This window comes from Brachyhypopomus gauderio, chromosome 4, assembly GCF_052324685.1.
Source record: "Brachyhypopomus gauderio isolate BG-103 chromosome 4, BGAUD_0.2, whole genome shotgun sequence".
NCBI classification, from domain to species: Eukaryota; Metazoa; Chordata; class Actinopteri; order Gymnotiformes; family Hypopomidae; genus Brachyhypopomus; species Brachyhypopomus gauderio.
The window spans coordinates 23,056,964-23,078,505 of NC_135214.1; the positions used below are offsets into that span (position 1 = coordinate 23,056,964).

Here is a 21,542-nt window from a genome sequence, read left to right on the forward strand (position 1 = left end):
AATGAAGCATAGCTTGTTTCCTGAATGCCATTGTTTAACACTCAGGTACTCTTGCTTCCTGTTAGGCCCCAACAACCAAAAAGTGCTCTTTCCTGGGTGAGTCCCAAACAGCTGTGACTCAACTGTGCAACTTTCTTCCAGTCACCAAGACATGGGTTGCTTCTTCTGTTCTCCTTTTGGTAGCTGCCTATGCAATGCTATTTTGGTTACAGCCTATGGACAGTGTAGAATCGGTAGAATTGGTATCAATTCACGGGTCAGAACAGTGTTGTGATTTTGAGCATGTTCCAGCCATTTCCACACATTTCCGCTGTCGGAGTTACCACATGTCCTCATAAGTTTGTGTGTGGTTCAAATTTAAGGACTCTCTCTTTTCTATGGCATGGTGGCCAAGTGGTAAGGCGTCGGTCTCGTAAACCGAAGATCACGGGTTTGATCCCCGTTCGTGCCTTTAAGGAAAGTGGACCGAACGGTCTATAATGTCCATTCACTACTAAAATATCTGCTTCCAATTTTGTCCTTGTACAAGAGACCTCTGTATGTGATCAAGCACTCGTCTGACTCTCAAAGAAGCAGCTGAAATGGCCTGGCGGAAAGGTGCTTACCTTTTAAATGGCAGACAACGGGAACATCTACATCCATTTCTAATGTGACCTCTACCTTTGTTTTGAGTATTTCAATGATCTTTACTGAGTTTACCATCAGGTTTCCATGTGATAGAGTCTGCAGGAGCGAAAACTGGGCTTTGCTAGGTAAGAATTTCTCCATTGCTTCCAGGTAGGTTGCAGATTAAGAGGCTGTATGTCAAAGTCTATGTTATAGGGCCAAGTATTCCTGATGGTGTGGCAGGCCTTCTCACCCCTTCAGGGAGTAGTGATACATTAGGCAACTGTAGACTAGTTGATAAACCTTTGGAATCATTCTCTTTGGCTCTACAACCAATTAGTTCCACATGTCAAGGGGATGTAGCTCAGTGGAAGAGCGCATGCTTTGCATGTATGAGGTCCAGGGTTCAATCCCCTGCATCTCCATGAGCATTGTCTATAGATATTGTTGGCTATATTTTAACCTTTCGGGTTGAGCTGACATTCAGACGCTGTGCATTTCTCTTACACTTTTCGTGCCTTAATAGTGTTGCTTGCAGCTTCTCTTATTGATAGACGATGCTCAGTTTCCGTTCGGTTATACATCGGTCACAATGGTGTCGTGTTTTTGAGCATGTTCACTGCTGCTTTTAACACATGCCTTCGTAACCGAAGATCACCGGTTAGCCATTGGACCATTAAAGTGCTTTGTCAGTTTTCAATTCTGTTTTTGTTCCTTGCAAACTTGACATTCTGGCATGGCTGCTGCTGAAGTATAACTTGCTTCATGGGTTCGTCCTGTTACTGCTTCTGGTGGCCGTATTTGCTGTGCTAGACTCTTTCAGAATTCTGGAGACAACCTTACAAGTGGGGATGTAGGTCAGTGGTAGAGCCCATGCTTCGCCTGTGTGAGGAACTGGCTTCGACCCCCAGCATCTCAATGAAGCATAGCTTGTTTCCTGAATGCCATTGTTTAACACTCAGGTACTCTTGCTTCCTGTTAGGCCCCAACAACCAAAAAGTGCTCTTTCCTGGGTGAGTCCCAAACGGCTGTGACTCAACTGTGCAACTTTCTTCCAGTCACCAAGACATGGGTTGCTTCTTCTGTTCTCCTTTTGGTAGCTGCCTATGCAATGCTATTTTGGTTACAGCCTATGGACAGTGTAGAATCGGTAGAATTGGTATCAATTCACGGGTCAGAACAGTGTTGTGATTTTGAGCATGTTCCAGCCATTTCCACACACTTCCGCTGTCGGAGTTACCACATGCCCTCATAGGTTTGTGTGTGGTTCAAATTTAAGCACTCTCTCTTTTCTATGGCATGGTGGCCAAGTGGTAAGGCGTCGGTCTCGTAAACCGAAGATCACGGGTTCGATCCCCGTTCGTGCCTTTAAGGAAAGTGGACCGAACGGTCTATAATGTCCATTCACTACTAAAATATCTGCTTCCAATTTTGTCCTTGTACAAGAGACCTCTGTATGTGATCAAGCACTCGTCTGACTCTCAAAGAAGCAGCTGAAATGGCCTGGCGGAAAGGTGCTTACCTTTTAAATGGCAGACAACGGGAACATCTACATCCATGTTCACTGCTGCTTTTAACACATGCCTTCGTAACCGAAGATCACCGGTTAGCCATTGGACCATTAAAGTGCTTTGTCAGTTTTCAATTCTGTTTTTGTTCCTTGCAAACTTGACATTCTGGCATGGCTGCTGCTGAAGTATAACTTGCTTCATGGGTTCGTCCTGTTACTGCTTCTGGTGGCCGTATTTGCTGTGCTAGACTCTTTCAGAATTCTGAAGACAACCTTACAAGTGGGGATGTAGCTCAGTGGTAGAGCCCATGCTTCGCCTGTGTGAGGAACTGGCTTCGACCCCCAGCATCTCAATGAAGCATAGCTTGTTTCCTGAATGCCATTGTTTAACACTCAGGTACTCTTGCTTCCTGTTAGGCCCCAACAACCAAAAAGTGCTCTTTCCTGGGTGAGTCCCAAACGGCTGTGACTCAACTGTGCAACTTTCTTCCAGTCACCAAGACATGGGTTGCTTCTTCTGTTCTCCTTTTGGTAGCTGCCTATGCAATGCTATTTTGGTTACAGCCTATGGACAGTGTAGAATCGGTAGAATTGGTATCAATTCACGGGTCAGAACAGTGTTGTGATTTTGAGCATGTTCCAGCCATTTCCACACACTTCCGCTGTCGGAGTTACCACATGCCCTCATAGGTTTGTGTGTGGTTCAAATTTAAGCACTCTCTCTTTTCTATGGCATGGTGGCCAAGTGGTAAGGCGTCGGTCTCGTAAACCGAAGATCACGGGTTCGATCCCCGTTCGTGCCTTTAAGGAAAGTGGACCGAATGGTCTATAATGTCCATTCACTACTAAAATATCTGCTTCCAGTTTTGTCCTTGTACAAGAGACCTCTGTATGTGATCAAGCACTCGTCTGACTCTCAAAGAAGCAGCTGAAATGGCCTGGCGGAAAGGTGCTTACCTTTTAAATGGCAGACAACGGGAACATCTACATCCATGTTCACTGCTGCTTTTAACACATGCCTTCGTAACCGAAGATCACCGGTTAGCCATTGGACCATTAAAGTGCTTTGTCAGTTTTCAATTCTGTTTTTGTTCCTTGCAAACTTGACATTCTGGCATGGCTGCTGCTGAAGTATAACTTGCTTCATGGGTTCGTCCTGTTACTGCTTCTGGTGGCCGTATTTGCTGTGCTAGACTCTTTCAGAATTCTGAAGACAACCTTACAAGTGGGGATGTAGCTCAGTGGTAGAGCCCATGCTTCGCCTGTGTGAGGAACTGGCTTCGACCCCCAGCATCTCAATGAAGCATAGCTTGTTTCCTGAATGCCATTGTTTAACACTCAGGTACTCTTGCTTCCTGTTAGGCCCCAACAACCAAAAAGTGCTCTTTCCTGGGTGAGTCCCAAATGGCTGTGACTCAACTGTGCAACTTTCTTCCAGTCACCAAGACATGGGTTGCTTCTTCTGTTCTCCTTTTGGTAGCTGCCTATGCAATGCTATTTTGGTTACAGCCTATGGACAGTGTAGAATCGGTAGAATTGGTATCAATTCACGGGTCAGAACAGTGTTGTGATTTTGAGCATGTTCCAGCCATTTCCACACACTTCCGCTGTCGGAGTTACCACATGCCCTCATAGGTTTGTGTGTGGTTCAAATTTAAGCACTCTCTCTTTTCTATGGCATGGTGGCCAAGTGGTAAGGCGTCGGTCTTGTAATCCGAAGATCACGGGTTCGATCCCCGTTCGTGCCTTTAAGGAAAGTGGACCGAAGGGTCTATAATGTCCATTCACTACCAAAATATCTGCTTCCAATTTTGTCCTTGTACAAGAGACCTCTGTATGTGATCAAGCACTCGTCTGACTCTCAAAGAAGCAGCTGAAATGGCCTGGTGGAAAGGTGCTTACCTTTTAAATGGCAGACAACGGGAACATCTACATCCATTTCTAATGTGACCTCTACCTTTGTTTTGAGTATTTCAATGATCTTTACTGAGTTTACCATCAGGTTTCCATGTGATAGAGTCTGCAGGAGCGAAAACTGGGCTTTGCTAGGTAAGAATTTCTCCATTGCTTCCAGGTAGTTTGCAGATTAAGAGGCTGTATGTCAAAGTCTATGTTATAGGGCAGGGGTACTCAACTGGCGGACCGCGGTCCGGATCCGGACCCGAACGCAGTCCTGTCCGGACCCAATCTCATTCCTGATTAACTGGATACGGACTAAAACAAAACCGTAGCATTTATTTCAGGGCTATTGAAAAAACACTCCGTCACGAGTGTTACGTTCGCCACCCCGCTCAACAACAAGCCTGCCTGGTTGACGCTTCGCGAGCGGCGCGAGGGTCCGCGTGGCGAAAATGACGTAATCGCTGTGGCTCCGCGTGTGCGCGAGTGTCTCGCGCGCTGTCGGTTCGAGAGGTCGTGCACCTCTCGAATTTTGTAACTTCGCGCCGCGCTTCAGCGCAATGAACAAAGTCACGTTTTCAGGGTTCATACACCTTTATAAGGTGGAATTCAAGCACTTGTACGCCACTTTCAAGGTTCATTTCAATATTTCCCAGCATGTTAAACATAATTAAGTAAAAAAAAAAAACGCCCAATCTTCACGTCTTCGCGTTCTCTCATGTTTCGTCCTGGAATTACAAGAGGCTCGTAGGCCTATTTGTTAACTTAATACAAGAGAACTATTCAGTCAGACAGATATTTGTTGTGAAACCAAGTAGTTACAATTTCAAGCATTTTAAAGTACTTTAACCTAAATTCCAGCACTTTTCAACACCCCCCCCCCCCCCCCCCCCCCCGCCGCCGCTCAACAACTTACGTTCGCCACCCCCGCCGCACCGGACCTCAGGTCACAGGTATCTGCCAAAACTGGACCGCAGACAAATTTAGTTGAGTACGCCTGCTATAGGGCCAAGGATTCCTGTTGGTGTGGCAGGCCTTCTCACCCCTTCAGGGAGTAGTGATACATTAGGCAACTGGACTAGTTGATAAACCTTTGGAATCATTCTCTTTGGCTCTACAACCAATTAGTTCCACACGTCAAGGGGATGTAGCTCAGTGGAAGAGCGCATGCTTTGCATGTATGAGGTCCAGGGTTCAATCCCCTGCATCTCCATGAGCATTATCTATAGATATGGTTGGCTATATTTTAACCTTTCGGGTTGAGCTGACATTCAGACGCTGTGCATTTCTCTCACTCTTTTTGTGCCTTAATAGTGTTGCTTGCAGCTTCTCTTATTGATAGACGATGCTCAGTTTCCGTTCGGTTATACATCGGTCACAATGGTGTCGTGTTTTTGAGCATGTTCACTGCTGCTTTTAACACACGCCTTCGTAACCGAAGATCACCGGTTAGCCATTGGACCATTAAAGTGCTTTGTCAGTTTTCAATTCTGTTTTTGTTCCTTGCAAACTTGACATTCTGGCATGGCTGCTGCTGAAGTATAACTTGCTTCATGGGTTCGTCCTGTTACTGCTTCTGGTGGCCGTATTTGCTGTGCTAGACTCTTTCAGAATTCTGAAGACAACCTTACAAGTGGGGATGTAGCTCAGTGGTAGAGCCCATGCTTCGCCTGTGTGAGGAACTGGCTTCGACCCCCAGCATCTCAATGAAGCATAGCTTGTTTCCTGAATGCCATTGTTTAACACTCAGGTACTCTTGCTTCCTGTTAGGCCCCAACAACCAAAAAGTGCTCTTTCCTGGGTGAGTCCCAAACGGCTGTGACTCAACTGTGCAACTTTCTTCCAGTCACCAAGACATGGGTTGCTTCTTCTGTTCTCCTTTTGGTAGCTGCCTATGCAATGCTATTTTGGTTACAGCCTATGGACAGTGTAGAATCGGTAGAATTGGTATCAATTCACGGGTCAGAACAGTGTTGTGATTTTGAGCATGTTCCAGCCATTTCCACACACTTCCGCTGTCGGAGTTACCACATGCCCTCATCGGTTTGTGTGTGGTTCAAATTTAAGCACTCTCTCTTTTCTACGGCATGGTGGCCAAGTGGTAAGGCGTCGGTCTCGTAAACCGAAGATCATGGGTTCGATCCCCGTTCGTGCCTTTAAGGAAAGTGGACCGAAGGGTCTATAATGTCCATTCACTACCAAAATATCTGCTTCCAATTATGTCCTTGTACAAGAGACCTCTGTATGTGATCAAGCACTTGTCTGACTCTCAAAGAAGCAGCTGAAATGGCCTGGTGGAAAGGTGCTTACCTTTTAAATGGCAGACAACGGGAACATCTACATCCATTTCTAATGTGACCTCTACCTTTGTTTTGAGTATTTCAATGATCTTTACTGAGTTTACCATCAGGTTTCCATGTGATAGAGTCTGCAGGAGCGAAAACTGGGCTTTGCTAGGTAAGAATTTCTCCATTGCTTCCAGGTAGTTTGCAGATTAAGAGGCTGTATGTCAAAGTCTATGTTATAGGGCAGGGGTACTCAACTGGCGGACCGCGGTCCGGATCCGGACCCGAACGCAGTCCTGTCCGGACCCAATCTCATTCCTGATTAACTGGATACGGACTAAAACAAAACCGTAGCATTTATTTCAGGGCTATTGAAAAAACACTCCGTCACGAGTGTTACGTTCGCCACCCCGCTCAACAACAAGCCAGCTTGGTTGACGCTTCGCGAGCGGCGCGAGGGTCCGCGCGGCGAAAATGACGTAATCACTGTGGCTCCGCGTGTGCGCGAGTGTCTCGCGCGCTGTCGGTTCGAGAGGTCGTGCACCTCTCGAATTTTGTAACTTCGCGCCGCGCTTCAGCGCAATGAACAAAGTCACTTTTTCAGGGTTCATACACCTTTATAAGGTGGAATTCAAGCACTTGTACGCCACTTTCAAGGTTCATTTCAATATTTCCCAGCATGTTAAACATAATTAAGTAAAAAAAAAACGCCCAATCTTCACGTCTTCGCGTTCTCTCATGTTTCGTCCTGGAATTACAAGAGGCTCGTAGGCCTATTTGTTAACTTAATACAAGAGAACTATTCAGTCAGACAGATATTTGTTGTGAAACCAAGTAGTTACAATTTCAAGCATTTTAAAGTACTTTAACCTAAATTCCAGCACTTTTCAACACCCCCCCCCCCCCACCCCCCCCGCCGCCGCTCAACAACTTACGTTCGCCACCCCCGCCGCACCGGACCTCAGGTCACAGGTATCTGCCAAAACTGGACCGCAGACAAATTTAGTTGAGTACGCCTGTTATAGGGCCAAGGATTCCTGATGGTGTGGCAGGCCTTCTCACCCCTTCAGGGAGTAGTGATACATTAGGCAACTGGACTAGTTGATAAACCTTTGGAATCATTCTCTTTGGCTCTACAACCAATTAGTTCCACACGTCAAGGGGATGTAGCTCAGTGGAAGAGCGCATGCTTTGCATGTATGAGGTCCAGGGTTCAATCCCCTGCATCTCCATGAGCATTATCTATAGATATGGTTGGCTATATTTTAACCTTTCGGGTTGAGCTGACATTCAGACGCTGTGCATTTCTCTCACTCTTTTTGTGCCTTAATAGTGTTGCTTGCAGCTTCTCTTATTGATAGACGATGCTCAGTTTCCGTTCGGTTATACATCGGTCACAATGGTGTCGTGTTTTTGAGCATGTTCACTGCTGCTTTTAACACACGCCTTCGTAACCGAAGATCACCGGTTAGCCATTGGACCATTAAAGTGCTTTGTCAGTTTTCAATTCTGTTTTTGTTCCTTGCAAACTTGACATTCTGGCATGGCTGCTGCTGAAGTATAACTTGCTTCATGGGTTCGTCCTGTTACTGCTTCTGGTGGCCGTATTTGCTGTGCTAGACTCTTTCAGAATTCTGAAGACAACCTTACAAGTGGGGATGTAGCTCAGTGGTAGAGCCCATGCTTCGCCTGTGTGAGGAACTGGCTTCGACCCCCAGCATCTCAATGAAGCATAGCTTGTTTCCTGAATGCCATTGTTTAACACTCAGGTACTCTTGCTTCCTGTTAGGCCCCAACAACCAAAAAGTGCTCTTTCCTGGGTGAGTCCCAAACGGCTGTGACTCAACTGTGCAACTTTCTTCCAGTCACCAAGACATGGGTTGCTTCTTCTGTTCTCCTTTTGGTAGCTGCCTATGCAATGCTATTTTGGTTACAGCCTATGGACAGTGTAGAATCGGTAGAATTGGTATCAATTCACGGGTCAGAACAGTGTTGTGATTTTGAGCATGTTCCAGCCATTTCCACACACTTCCGCTGTCGGAGTTACCACATGCCCTCATAGGTTTGTGTGTGGTTCAAATTTAAGCACTCTCTCTTTTCTGTGGAATGGTGGCCAAGTGGTAAGGCGTCGGTCTCGTAAACCGAAGATCATGGGTTCGATCCCCGTTCGTGCCTTTAAGGAAAGTGGACCGAAGGGTCTATAATGTCCATTCACTACCAAAATATCTGCTTCCAATTTTGTCCTTGTACAAGAGACCTCTGTATGTGATCAAGCACTCGTCTGACTCTCAAAGAAGCAGCTGAAATGGCCTGGTGGAAAGGTGCTTACCTTTTAAATGGCAGACAACGGGAACATCTACATCCATTTCTAATGTGACCTCTACCTTTGTTTTGAGTATTTCAATGATCTTTACTGAGTTTACCATCAGGTTTCCATGTGATAGAGTCTGCAGGAGCGAAAACTGGGCTTTGCTAGGTAAGAATTTCTCCATTGCTTCCAGGTAGTTTGCAGATTAAGAGGCTGTATGTCAAAGTCTATGTTATAGGGCAGGGGTACTCAACTGGCGGACCGCGGTCCGGATCCGGACCCGAACGCAGTCCTGTCCGGACCCAATCTCATTCCTGATTAACTGGATACGGACTAAAACAAAACCGTAGCATTTATTTCAGGGCTATTGAAAAAACACTCCGTCACGAGTGTTACGTTCGCCACCCCGCTCAACAACAAGCCTGCCTGGTTGACGCTTCGCGAGCGGCGCGAGGGTCCGCGCGGCGAAAATGACGTAATCGCTGTGGCTCCGCGTGTGCGCGAGTGTCTCACGCGCTGTCGGTTCGAGAGGTCGTGCACCTCTCGAATTTTGTAACTTCGCTCCGCGCTTCAGCGCAATGAACAAAGTCACTTTTTCAGGGTTCATACACCTTTATAAGGTGGAATTCAAGCACTTGTACGCCACTTTCAAGGTTCATTTCAATATTTCCCAGCATGTTAAACATAATTAAGTAAAAAAAAAAACGCCCAATCTTCACGTCTTCGCGTTCTCTCATGTTTCGTCCTGGAATTACAAGAGGCTCGTAGGCCTATTTGTTAACTTAATACAAGAGAACTATTCAGTCAGACAGATATTTGTTGTGAAACCAAGTAGTTACAATTTCAAGCATTTTAAAGTACTTTAACCTAAATTCCAGCACTTTTCAACACCCCCCCCCCCCCCCCCCCACCCCCCCCGCCGCCGCTCAACAACTTACGTTCGCCACCCCCGCCGCACCGGACCTCAGGTCACAGGTATCTGCCAAAACTGGACCGCAGACAAATTTAGTTGAGTACGCCTGTTATAGGGCCAAGGATTCCTGATGGTGTGGCAGGCCTTCTCACCCCTTCAGGGAGTAGTGATACATTAGGCAACTGGACTAGTTGATAAACCTTTGGAATCATTCTCTTTGGCTCTACAACCAATTAGTTCCACACGTCAAGGGGATGTAGCTCAGTGGAAGAGCGCATGCTTTGCATGTATGAGGTCCAGGGTTCAATCCCCTGCATCTCCATGAGCATTATCTATAGATATGGTTGGCTATATTTTAACCTTTCGGGTTGAGCTGACATTCAGACGCTGTGCATTTCTCTCACTCTTTTTGTGCCTTAATAGTGTTGCTTGCAGCTTCTCTTATTGATAGACGATGCTCAGTTTCCGTTCGGTTATACATCGGTCACAATGGTGTCGTGTTTTTGAGCATGTTCACTGCTGCTTTTAACACACGCCTTCGTAACCGAAGATCACCGGTTAGCCATTGGACCATTAAAGTGCTTTGTCAGTTTTCAATTCTGTTTTTGTTCCTTGCAAACTTGACATTCTGGCATGGCTGCTGCTGAAGTATAACTTGCTTCATGGGTTCGTCCTGTTACTGCTTCTGGTGGCCGTATTTGCTGTGCTAGACTCTTTCAGAATTCTGAAGACAACCTTACAAGTGGGGATGTAGCTCAGTGGTAGAGCCCATGCTTCGCCTGTGTGAGGAACTGGCTTCGACCCCCAGCATCTCAATGAAGCATAGCTTGTTTCCTGAATGCCATTGTTTAACACTCAGGTACTCTTGCTTCCTGTTAGGCCCCAACAACCAAAAAGTGCTCTTTCCTGGGTGAGTCCCAAACGGCTGTGACTCAACTGTGCAACTTTCTTCCAGTCACCAAGACATGGGTTGCTTCTTCTGTTCTCCTTTTGGTAGCTGCCTATGCAATGCTATTTTGGTTACAGCCTATGGACAGTGTAGAATCGGTAGAATTGGTATCAATTCACGGGTCAGAACAGTGTTGTGATTTTGAGCATGTTCCAGCCATTTCCACACACTTCCGCTGTCGGAGTTACCACATGCCCTCATAGGTTTGTGTGTGGTTCAAATTTAAGCACTCTCTCTTTTCTACGGCATGGTGGCCAAGTGGTAAGGCGTCGGTCTCGGAAACCGAAGATCATGGGTTCGATCCCCGTTCGTGCCTTTAAGGAAAGTGGACCGAAGGGTCTATAATGTCCATTCACTACCAAAATATCTGCTTCCAATTATGTCCTTGTACAAGAGACCTCTGTATGTGATCAAGCACTCGTCTGACTCTCAAAGAAGCAGCTGAAATGGCCTGGTGGAAAGGTGCTTACCTTTTAAATGGCAGACAACGGGAACATCTACATCCATTTCTAATGTGACCTCTACCTTTGTTTTGAGTATTTCAATGATCTTTACTGAGTTTACCATCAGGTTTCCATGTGATAGAGTCTGCAGGAGCGAAAACTGGGCTTTGCTAGGTAAGAATTTCTCCATTGCTTCCAGGTAGTTTGCACATTAAGAGGCTGTATGTCAAAGTCTATGTTATAGGGCAGGGGTACTCAACTGGCGGACCGCGGTCCGGATCCGGACCCGAACGCAGTCCTGTCCGGACCCAATCTCATTCCTGATTAACTGGATACGGACTAAAACAAAACCGTAGCATTTATTTCAGGGCTATTGAAAAAACACTCCGTCACGAGTGTTACGTTCGCCACCCCGCTCAACAACAAGCCTGCCTGGTTGACGCTTCGCGAGCAGCGCGAGGGTCCGCGCGGCGAAAATGACGTAATCGCTGTGGCTCCGCGTGTGCGCGAGTGTCTCGCGCGCTGTCGGTTCGAGAGGTCGTGCACCTCTCGAATTTTGTAACTTCGCGCCGCGCTTCAGCGCAATGAACAAAGTCACTTTTTCAGGGTTCATACACCTTTATAAGGTGGAATTCAAGCACTTGTACGCCACTTTCAAGGTTCATTTCAATATTTCCCAGCATGTTAAACATAATTAAGTAAAAAAAAAAACGCCCAATCTTCACGTCTTCGCGTTCTCTCATGTTTCGTCCTGGAATTACAAGAGGCTCGTAGGCCTATTTGTTAACTTAATACAAGAGAACTATTCAGTCAGACAGATATTTGTTGTGAAACCAAGTAGTTACAATTTCAAGCATTTTAAAGTACTTTAACCTAAATTCCAGCACTTTTCAACACCCCCCCCCCCACCCCCCCCGCCGCCGCTCAACAACTTACGTTCGCCACCCCCCGCCGCACCGGACCTCAGGTCACAGGTATCTGCCAAAACTGGACCGCAGACAAATTTAGTTGAGTACGCCTGTTATAGGGCCAAGGATTCCTGATGGTGTGGCAGGCCTTCTCACCCCTTCAGGGAGTAGTGATACATTAGGCAACTGGACTAGTTGATAAACCTTTGGAATCATTCTCTTTGGCTCTACAACCAATTAGTTCCACACGTCAAGGGGATGTAGCTCAGTGGAAGAGCGCATGCTTTGCATGTATGAGGTCCAGGGTTCAATCCCCTGCATCTCCATGAGCATTATCTATAGATATGGTTGGCTATATTTTAACCTTTCGGGTTGAGCTGACATTCAGACGCTGTGCATTTCTCTCACTCTTTTTGTGCCTTAATAGTGTTGCTTGCAGCTTCTCTTATTGATAGACGATGCTCAGTTTCCGTTCGGTTATACATCGGTCACAATGGTGTCGTGTTTTTGAGCATGTTCACTGCTGCTTTTAACACACGCCTTCGTAACCGAAGATCACCGGTTAGCCATTGGACCATTAAAGTGCTTTGTCAGTTTTCAATTCTGTTTTTGTTCCTTGCAAACTTGACATTCTGGCATGGCTGCTGCTGAAGTATAACTTGCTTCATGGGTTCGTCCTGTTACTGCTTCTGGTGGCCGTATTTGCTGTGCTAGACTCTTTCAGAATTCTGAAGACAACCTTACAAGTGGGGATGTAACTCAGTGGTAGAGCCCATGCTTCGCCTGTGTGAGGAACTGGCTTCGACCCCCAGCATCTCAATGAAGCATAGCTTGTTTCCTGAACGCCATTGTTTAACACTCAGGTACTCTTGCTTCCTGTTAGGCCCCAACAACCAAAAAGTGCTCTTTCCTGGGTGAGTCCCAAACGGCTGTGACTCAACTGTGCAACTTTCTTCCAGTCACCAAGACATGGGTTGCTTCTTCTGTTCTCCTTTTGGTAGCTGCCTATGCAATGCTATTTTGGTTACAGCCTATGGACAGTGTAGAATCGGTAGAATTGGTATCAATTCACGGGTCAGAACAGTGTTGTGATTTTGAGCATGTTCCAGCCATTTCCACACACTTCCGCTGTCGGAGTTACCACATGCCCTCATCGGTTTGTGTGTGGTTCAAATTTAAGCACTCTCTCTTTTCTACGGCATGGTGGCCAAGTGGTAAGGCGTCGGTCTCGTAAACCGAAGATCATGGGTTCGATCCCCGTTCGTGCCTTTAAGGAAAGTGGACCGAAGGGTCTATAATGTCCATTCACTACCAAAATATCTGCTTCCAATTATGTCCTTGTACAAGAGACCTCTGTATGTGATCAAGCACTCGTCTGACTCTCAAAGAAGCAGCTGAAATGGCCTGGTGGAAAGGTGCTTACCTTTTAAATGGCAGACAACGGGAACATCTACATCCATTTCTAATGTGACCTCTACCTTTGTTTTGAGTATTTCAATGATCTTTACTGAGTTTACCATCAGGTTTCCATGTGATAGAGTCTGCAGGAGCGAAAACTGGGCTTTGCTAGGTAAGAATTTCTCCATTGCTTCCAGGTAGTTTGCAGATTAAGAGGCTGTATGTCAAAGTCTATGTTATAGGGCCAAGGATTCCTGATGGTGTGGCAGGCCTTCTCACCCCTTCAGGGAGTAGTGATACATTAGGCAACTGGACTAGTTGATAAACCTTTGGAATCATTCTCTTTGGCTCTACAACCAATTAGTTCCACATGTCAAGGGAATGTAGCTCAGTGGAAGAGCGCATGCTTTGCATGTATGAGGTCCAGGGTTCAATCCCCTGCATCTCCATGAGCATTATCTATAGATATGGTTGGCTATATTTTAACCTTTCGGGTTGAGCTGACATTCAGACGCTGTGCATTTCTCTCACTCTTTTTGTGCCTTAATAGTGTTGCTTGCAGCTTCTCTTATTGATAGACGATGCTCAGTTTCCGTTCGGTTATACATCGGTCACAATGGTGTCGTGTTTTTGAGCATGTTCACTGCTGCTTTTAACACACGCCTTCGTAACCGAAGATCACCGGTTAGCCATTGGACCATTAAAGTGCTTTGTCAGTTTTCAATTCTGTTTTTGTTCCTTGCAAACTTGACATTCTGGCATGGCTGCTGCTGAAGTATAACTTGCTTCATGGGTTCGTCCTGTTACTGCTTCTGGTGGCCGTATTTGCTGTGCTAGACTCTTTCAGAATTCTGAAGACAACCTTACAAGTGGGGATGTAACTCAGTGGTAGAGCCCATGCTTCGCCTGTGTGAGGAACTGGCTTCGACCCCCAGCATCTCAATGAAGCATAGCTTGTTTCCTGAACGCCATTGTTTAACACTCAGGTACTCTTGCTTCCTGTTAGGCCCCAACAACCAAAAAGTGCTCTTTCCTGGGTGAGTCCCAAACGGCTGTGACTCAACTGTGCAACTTTCTTCCAGTCACCAAGACATGGGTTGCTTCTTCTGTTCTCCTTTTGGTAGCTGCCTATGCAATGCTATTTTGGTTACAGCCTATGGACAGTGTAGAATCGGTAGAATTGGTATCAATTCACGGGTCAGAACAGTGTTGTGATTTTGAGCATGTTCCAGCCATTTCCACACACTTCCGCTGTCGGAGTTACCACATGCCCTCATCGGTTTGTGTGTGGTTCAAATTTAAGCACTCTCTCTTTTCTACGGCATGGTGGCCAAGTGGTAAGGCGTCGGTCTCGTAAACCGAAGATCATGGGTTCGATCCCCGTTCGTGCCTTTAAGGAAAGTGGACCGAAGGGTCTATAATGTCCATTCACTACCAAAATATCTGCTTCCAATTATGTCCTTGTACAAGAGACCTCTGTATGTGATCAAGCACTCGTCTGACTCTCAAAGAAGCAGCTGAAATGGCCTGGTGGAAAGGTGCTTACCTTTTAAATGGCAGACAACGGGAACATCTACATCCATTTCTAATGTGACCTCTACCTTTGTTTTGAGTATTTCAATGATCTTTACTGAGTTTACCATCAGGTTTCCATGTGATAGAGTCTGCAGGAGCGAAAACTGGGCTTTGCTAGGTAAGAATTTCTCCATTGCTTCCAGGTAGTTTGCAGATTAAGAGGCTGTATGTCAAAGTCTATGTTATAGGGCCAAGGATTCCTGATGGTGTGGCAGGCCTTCTCACCCCTTCAGGGAGTAGTGATACATTAGGCAACTGGACTAGTTGATAAACCTTTGGAATCATTCTCTTTGGCTCTACAACCAATTAGTTCCACATGTCAAGGGAATGTAGCTCAGTGGAAGAGCGCATGCTTTGCATGTATGAGGTCCAGGGTTCAATCCCCTGCATCTCCATGAGCATTATCTATAGATATGGTTGGCTATATTTTAACCTTTCGGGTTGAGCTGACATTCAGACGCTGTGCATTTCTCTCACTCTTTTTGTGCCTTAATAGTGTTGCTTGCAGCTTCTCTTATTGATAGACGATGCTCAGTTTCCGTTCGGTTATACATCGGTCACAATGGTGTCGTGTTTTTGAGCATGTTCACTGCTGCTTTTAACACATGCCTTCGTAACCGAAGATCACCGGTTAGCCATTGGACCATTAAAGTGCTTTGTCAGTTTTCAATTCTGTTTTTGTTCCTTGCAAACTTGACATTCTGGCATGGCTGCTGCTGAAGTATAACTTGCTTCATGGGTTCGTCCTGTTACTGCTTCTGGTGGCCGTATTTGCTGTGCTAGACTCTTTCAGAATTCTGAAGACAACCTTACAAGTGGGGATGTAACTCAGTGGTAGAGCCCATGCTTCGCCTGTGTGAGGAACTGGCTTCGACCCCCAGCATCTCAATGAAGCATAGCTTGTTTCCTGAATGCCATTGTTTAACACTCAGGTACTCTTGCTTCCTGTTAGGCCCCAACAACCAAAAAGTGCTCTTTCCTGGGTGAGTCCCAAACGGCTGTGACTCAACTGTGCAACTTTCTTCCAGTCACCAAGACATGGGTTGCTTCTTCTGTTCTCCTTTTGGTAGCTGCCTATGCAATGCTATTTTGGTTACAGCCTATGGACAGTGTAGAATCGGTAGAATTGGTATCAATTCACGGGTCAGAACAGTGTTGTGATTTTGAGCATGTTCCAGCCATTTCCACACACTTCCGCTGTCGGAGTTACCACATGCCCTCATAGGTTTGTGTGTGGTTCAAATTTAAGCACTCTCTCTTTTCTACGGCATGGTGGCCAAGTGGTAAGGCGTCGGTCTCGTAAACCGAAGATCATGGGTTCGATCCCCGTTCGTGCCTTTAAGGAAAGTGGACCGAAGGGTCTATAATGTCCATTCACTACCAAAATATCTGCTTCCAATTTTGTCCTTGTACAAGAGACCTCTGTATGTGATCAAGCACTCGTCTGACTCTCAAAGAAGCAGCTGAAATGGCCTGGTGGAAAGGTGCTTACCTTTTAAATGGCAGACAACGGGAACATCTACATCCATTTCTAATGTGACCTCTACCTTTGTTTTGAGTATTTCAATGATCTTTACTGAGTTTACCATCAGGTTTCCATGTGATAGAGTCTGCAGGAGCGAAAACTGGGCTTTGCTAGGTAAGAATTTCTCCATTGCTTCCAGGTAGTTTGCAGATTAAGAGGCTGTATGTCAAAGTCTATGTTATAGGGCCAAGGATTCCTGATGGTGTGGCAGGCCTTCTCACCCCTTCAGGGAGTAGTGATACATTAGGCAACTGGACTAGTTGATAAACCTTTGGAATCATTCTCTTTGGCTCTACAACCAATTAGTTCCACATGTCAAGGGAATGTAGCTCAGTGGAAGAGCGCATGCTTTGCATGTATGAGGTCCAGGGTTCAATCCCCTGCATCTCCATGAGCATTATCTATAGATATGGTTGGCTATATTTTAACCTTTCGGGTTGAGCTGACATTCAGACGCTGTGCATTTCTCTCACTCTTTTTGTGCCTTAATAGTGTTGCTTGCAGCTTCTCTTATTGATAGACGATGCTCAGTTTCCGTTCGGTTATACATCGGTCACAATGGTGTCGTGTTTTTGAGCATGTTCACTGCTGCTTTTAACACATGCCTTCGTAACCGAAGATCACCGGTTAGCCATTGGACCATTAAAGTGCTTTGTCAGTTTTCAATTCTGTTTTTGTTCCTTGCAAACTTGACATTCTGGCATGGCTGCTGCTGAAGTATAACTTGCTTCATGGGTTCGTCCTGTTACTGCTTCTGGTGGCCGTATTTGCTGTGCTAGACTCTTTCAGAATTCTGAAGACAACCTTACAAGTGGGGATGTAGCTCAGTGGTAGAGCCCATGCTTCGCCTGTGTGAGGAACTGGCTTCGACCCCCAGCATCTCAATGAAGCATAGCTTGTTTCCTGAATGCCATTGTTTAACACTCAGGTACTCTTGCTTCCTGTTAGGCCCCAACAACCAAAAAGTGCTCTTTCCTGGGTGAGTCCCAAACGGCTGTGACTCAACTGTGCAACTTTCTTCCAGTCACCAAGACATGGGTTGCTTCTTCTGTTCTCCTTTTGGTAGCTGCCTATGCAATGCTATTTTGGTTACAGCCTATGGACAGTGTAGAATCGGTAGAATTGGTATCAATTCACGGGTCAGAACAGTGTTGTGATTTTGAGCATGTTCCAGCCATTTCCACACACTTCCGCTGTCGGAGTTACCACATGCCCTCATAGGTTTGTGTGTGGTTCAAATTTAAGCACTCTCTCTTTTCTACGGCATGGTGGCCAAGTGGTAAGGCGTCGGTCTCGTAAACCGAAGATCATGGGTTCGATCCCCGTTCGTGCCTTTAAGGAAAGTGGACCGAAGGGTCTATAATGTCCATTCACTACCAAAATATCTGCTTCCAATTTTGTCCTTGTACAAGAGACCTCTGTATGTGATCAAGTCTGACTCTCAAAGAAGCAGCTGAAATGGCCTGGTGGAAAGGTGCTTACCTTTTAAATGGCAGACAACGGGAACATCTACATCCATTTCTAATGTGACCTCTACCTTTGTTTTGAGTATTTCAATGATCTTTACTGAGTTTACCATCAGGTTTCCATGTGATAGAGTCTGCAGGAGCGAAAACTGGGCTTTGCTAGGTAAGAATTTCTCCATTGCTTCCAGGTAGTTTGCAGATTAAGAGGCTGTATGTCAAAGTCTATGTTATAGGGCAGGGGTACTCAACTGGCGGACCGCGGTCCGGATCCGGACCCGAACGCAGTCCTGTCCGGACCCAATCTCATTCCTGATTAACTGGATACGGACTAAAACAAAACCGTAGCATTTATTTCAGGGCTATTGAAAAAACACTCCGTCACGAGTGTTACGTTCGCCACCCCGCTCAACAACAAGCCTGCCTGGTTGACGCTTCGCGAGCGGCTCGAGGGTCCGCGCGGCGAAAATGACGTAATCGCTGTGGCTCCGCGTGTGCGCGAGTGTCTCACGCGCTGTCGGTTCGAGAGGTCGTGCACCTCTCGAATTTTGTAACTTCGCGCCGCGCTTCAGCGCAATGAACAAAGTCACTTTTTCAGGGTTCATACACCTTTATAAGGTGGAATTCAAGCACTTGTACGCCACTTTCAAGGTTCATTTCAATATTTCCCAGCATGTTAAACATAATTAAGTAAAAAAAAAAACGCCCAATCTTCACGTCTTCGCGTTCTCTCATGTTTCGTCCTGGAATTACAAGAGGCTCGTAGGCCTATTTGTTAACTTAATACAAGAGAACTATTCAGTCAGACAGATATTTGTTGTGAAACCAAGTAGTTACAATTTCAAGCATTTTAAAGTACTTTAACCTAAATTCCAGCACTTTTCAACACCCCCCCCCCCCCCCACCCCCCCCCCCGCCGCCGCTCAACAACTTACGTTCGCCACCCCCGCCGCACCGGACCTCAGGTCACAGGTATCTGCCAAAACTGGACCGCAGACAAATTTAGTTGAGTACGCCTGTTATAGGGCCAAGGATTCCTGATGGTGTGGCAGGCCTTCTCACCCCTTCAGGGAGTAGTGATACATTAGGCAACTGGACTAGTTGATAAACCTTTGGAATCATTCTCTTTGGCTCTACAACCAATTAGTTCCACACGTCAAGGGGATGTAGCTCAGTGGAAGAGCGCATGCTTTGCATGTATGAGGTCCAGGGTTCAATCCCCTGCATCTCCATGAGCATTATCTATAGATATGGTTGGCTATATTTTAACCTTTCGGGTTGAGCTGACATTCAGACGCTGTGCATTTCTCTCACTCTTTTTGTGCCTTAATAGTGTTGCTTGCAGCTTCTCTTATTGATAGACGATGCTCAGTTTCCGTTCGGTTATACATCGGTCACAATGGTGTCGTGTTTTTGAGCATGTTCACTGCTGCTTTTAACACACGCCTTCGTAACCGAAGATCACCGGTTAGCCATTGGACCATTAAAGTGCTTTGTCAGTTTTCAATTCTGTTTTTGTTCCTTGCAAACTTGACATTCTGGCATGGCTGCTGCTGAAGTATAACTTGCTTCATGGGTTCGTCCTGTTACTGCTTCTGGTGGCCGTATTTGCTGTGCTAGACTCTTTCAGAATTCTGAAGACAACCTTACAAGTGGGGATGTAGCTCAGTGGTAGAGCCCATGCTTCGCCTGTGTGAGGAACTGGCTTCGACCCCCAGCATCTCAATGAAGCATAGCTTGTTTCCTGAATGCCATTGTTTAACACTCAGGTACTCTTGCTTCCTGTTAGGCCCCAACAACCAAAAAGTGCTCTTTCCTGGGTGAGTCCCAAACGGCTGTGACTCAACTGTGCAACTTTCTTCCAGTCACCAAGACATGGGTTGCTTCTTCTGTTCTCCTTTTGGTAGCTGCCTATGCAATGCTATTTTGGTTACAGCCTATGGACAGTGTAGAATCGGTAGAATTGGTATCAATTCACGGGTCAGAACAGTGTTGTGATTTTGAGCATGTTCCAGCCATTTCCACACACTTCCGCTGTCGGAGTTACCACATGCCCTCATCGGTTTGTGTGTGGTTCAAATTTAAGCACTCTCTCTTTTCTACGGCATGGTGGCCAAGTGGTAAGGCGTCGGTCTCGTAAACCGAAGATCATGGGTTCGATCCCCGTTCGTGCCTTTAAGGAAAGTGGACCGAAGGGTCTATAATGTCCATTCACTACCAAAATATCTGCTTCCAATTATGTCCTTGTACAAGAGACCTCTGTATGTGATCAAGCACTCGTCTGACTCTCAAAGAAGCAGCTGAAATGGCCTGGTGGAAAGGTGCTTACCTTTTAAATGGCAGACAACGGGAACATCTACATCCATTTCTAATGTGACCTCTACCTTTGTTTTGAGTATTTCAATGATCTTTACTGAGTTTACCATCAGGTTTCCATGTGATAGAGTCTGCAGGAGCGAAAACTGGGCTTTGCTAGGTAAGAATTTCTCCATTGCTTCCAGGTAGTTTGCAGATTAAGAGGCTGTATGTCAAAGTCTATGTTATAGGGCCAAGGATTCCTGATGGTGTGGCAGGCCTTCTCACCCCTTCAGGGAGTAGTGATACATTAGGCAACTGGACTAGTTGATAAACCTTTGGAATCATTCTCTTTGGCTCTACAACCAATTAGTTCCACACGTCAAGGGAATGTAGCTCAGTGGAAGAGCGCATGCTTTGCATGTATGAGGTCCAGGGTTCAATCCCCTGCATCTCCATGAGCATTATCTATAGATATGGTTGGCTATATTTTAACCTTTCGGGTTGAGCTGACATTCAGACGCTGTGCATTTCTCTCACTCTTTTTGTGCCTTAATAGTGTTGCTTGCAGCTTCTCTTATTGATAGACGATGCTCAGTTTCCGTTCGGTTATACATCGGTCACAATGGTGTCGTGTTTTTGAGCATGTTCACTGCTGCTTTTAACACATGCCTTCGTAACCGAAGATCACCGGTTAGCCATTGGACCATTAAAGTGCTTTGTCAGTTTTCAATTCTGTTTTTGTTCCTTGCAAACTTGACATTCTGGCATGGCTGCTGCTGAAGTATAACTTGCTTCATGGGTTCGTCCTGTTACTGCTTCTGGTGGCCGTATTTGCTGTGCTAGACTCTTTCAGAATTCTAAAGACAACCTTACAAGTGGGGATGTAGCTCAGTGGTAGAGCCCATGCTTCGCCTGTGTGAGGAACTGGCTTCGACCCCCAGCATCTCAATGAAGCATAGCTTGTTTCCTGAATGCCATTGTTTAACACTCAGGTACTCTTGCTTCCTGTTAGGCCCCAACAACCAAAAAGTGCTCTTTCCTGGGTGAGTCCCAAACGGCTGTGACTCAACTGTGCAACTTTCTTCCAGTCACCAAGACATGGGTTGCTTCTTCTGTTCTCCTTTTGGTAGCTGCCTATGCAATGCTATTTTGGTTACAGCCTATGGACAGTGTAGAATCGGTAGAATTGGTATCAATTCACGGGTCAGAACAGTGTTGTGATTTTGAGCATGTTCCAGCCATTTCCACACACTTCCGCTGTCGGAGTTACCACATGCCCTCATAGGTTTGTGTGTGGTTCAAATTTAAGCACTCTTTCTTTTCTACGGCATGGTGGCCAAGTGGTAAGGCGTCGGTCTCGTAAACCGAAGATCATGGGTTCGATCCCCGTTCGTGCCTTTAAGGAAAGTGGACCGAACTGTCTATAATGTCCATTCACTACCAAAATATCTGCTTCCAATTT

General features: G+C 46.0%; 1 protein-coding gene and 23 non-coding genes across 24 annotated transcripts in view; 23 read left to right on the plus strand and 1 right to left on the minus strand.

The window, feature by feature from the left end:
- LOC143512591 (ninjurin-1) overlaps positions 1–21,542 on the minus strand; it is a 300,728-nt gene that overhangs the window by 202,307 nt on the left and 76,879 nt on the right. The window lies entirely within an intron of this gene.
- trnat-cgu (transfer RNA threonine (anticodon CGU)) lies at positions 380–451 on the plus strand. The gene has a single exon. It is a non-coding gene; the product is annotated as a tRNA-Thr (tRNA).
- Positions 960–1,031, plus strand: trnaa-ugc (transfer RNA alanine (anticodon UGC)). The gene has a single exon. It is a non-coding gene; the product is annotated as a tRNA-Ala (tRNA).
- trnat-cgu (transfer RNA threonine (anticodon CGU)) lies at positions 1,903–1,974 on the plus strand. Its single transcript has one exon. It is a non-coding gene; the product is annotated as a tRNA-Thr (tRNA).
- On the plus strand, positions 2,848–2,919 carry trnat-cgu (transfer RNA threonine (anticodon CGU)). Its single transcript has one exon. It is a non-coding gene; the product is annotated as a tRNA-Thr (tRNA).
- Positions 3,793–3,864, plus strand: trnat-ugu (transfer RNA threonine (anticodon UGU)). The gene has a single exon. It is a non-coding gene; the product is annotated as a tRNA-Thr (tRNA).
- trnaa-ugc (transfer RNA alanine (anticodon UGC)) lies at positions 5,157–5,228 on the plus strand. The gene has a single exon. It is a non-coding gene; the product is annotated as a tRNA-Ala (tRNA).
- On the plus strand, positions 6,100–6,171 carry trnat-cgu (transfer RNA threonine (anticodon CGU)). The gene has a single exon. It is a non-coding gene; the product is annotated as a tRNA-Thr (tRNA).
- Positions 7,461–7,532, plus strand: trnaa-ugc (transfer RNA alanine (anticodon UGC)). Its single transcript has one exon. It is a non-coding gene; the product is annotated as a tRNA-Ala (tRNA).
- trnat-cgu (transfer RNA threonine (anticodon CGU)) lies at positions 8,404–8,475 on the plus strand. The gene has a single exon. It is a non-coding gene; the product is annotated as a tRNA-Thr (tRNA).
- On the plus strand, positions 9,772–9,843 carry trnaa-ugc (transfer RNA alanine (anticodon UGC)). The gene has a single exon. It is a non-coding gene; the product is annotated as a tRNA-Ala (tRNA).
- Positions 10,715–10,786, plus strand: trnap-cgg (transfer RNA proline (anticodon CGG)). Its single transcript has one exon. It is a non-coding gene; the product is annotated as a tRNA-Pro (tRNA).
- On the plus strand, positions 12,076–12,147 carry trnaa-ugc (transfer RNA alanine (anticodon UGC)). Its single transcript has one exon. It is a non-coding gene; the product is annotated as a tRNA-Ala (tRNA).
- On the plus strand, positions 13,019–13,090 carry trnat-cgu (transfer RNA threonine (anticodon CGU)). The gene has a single exon. It is a non-coding gene; the product is annotated as a tRNA-Thr (tRNA).
- On the plus strand, positions 13,597–13,668 carry trnaa-ugc (transfer RNA alanine (anticodon UGC)). The gene has a single exon. It is a non-coding gene; the product is annotated as a tRNA-Ala (tRNA).
- On the plus strand, positions 14,540–14,611 carry trnat-cgu (transfer RNA threonine (anticodon CGU)). Its single transcript has one exon. It is a non-coding gene; the product is annotated as a tRNA-Thr (tRNA).
- On the plus strand, positions 15,118–15,189 carry trnaa-ugc (transfer RNA alanine (anticodon UGC)). The gene has a single exon. It is a non-coding gene; the product is annotated as a tRNA-Ala (tRNA).
- trnat-cgu (transfer RNA threonine (anticodon CGU)) lies at positions 16,061–16,132 on the plus strand. Its single transcript has one exon. It is a non-coding gene; the product is annotated as a tRNA-Thr (tRNA).
- trnaa-ugc (transfer RNA alanine (anticodon UGC)) lies at positions 16,639–16,710 on the plus strand. The gene has a single exon. It is a non-coding gene; the product is annotated as a tRNA-Ala (tRNA).
- trnat-cgu (transfer RNA threonine (anticodon CGU)) lies at positions 17,582–17,653 on the plus strand. The gene has a single exon. It is a non-coding gene; the product is annotated as a tRNA-Thr (tRNA).
- trnaa-ugc (transfer RNA alanine (anticodon UGC)) lies at positions 18,943–19,014 on the plus strand. Its single transcript has one exon. It is a non-coding gene; the product is annotated as a tRNA-Ala (tRNA).
- trnat-cgu (transfer RNA threonine (anticodon CGU)) lies at positions 19,886–19,957 on the plus strand. The gene has a single exon. It is a non-coding gene; the product is annotated as a tRNA-Thr (tRNA).
- On the plus strand, positions 20,464–20,535 carry trnaa-ugc (transfer RNA alanine (anticodon UGC)). Its single transcript has one exon. It is a non-coding gene; the product is annotated as a tRNA-Ala (tRNA).
- Positions 21,407–21,478, plus strand: trnat-cgu (transfer RNA threonine (anticodon CGU)). Its single transcript has one exon. It is a non-coding gene; the product is annotated as a tRNA-Thr (tRNA).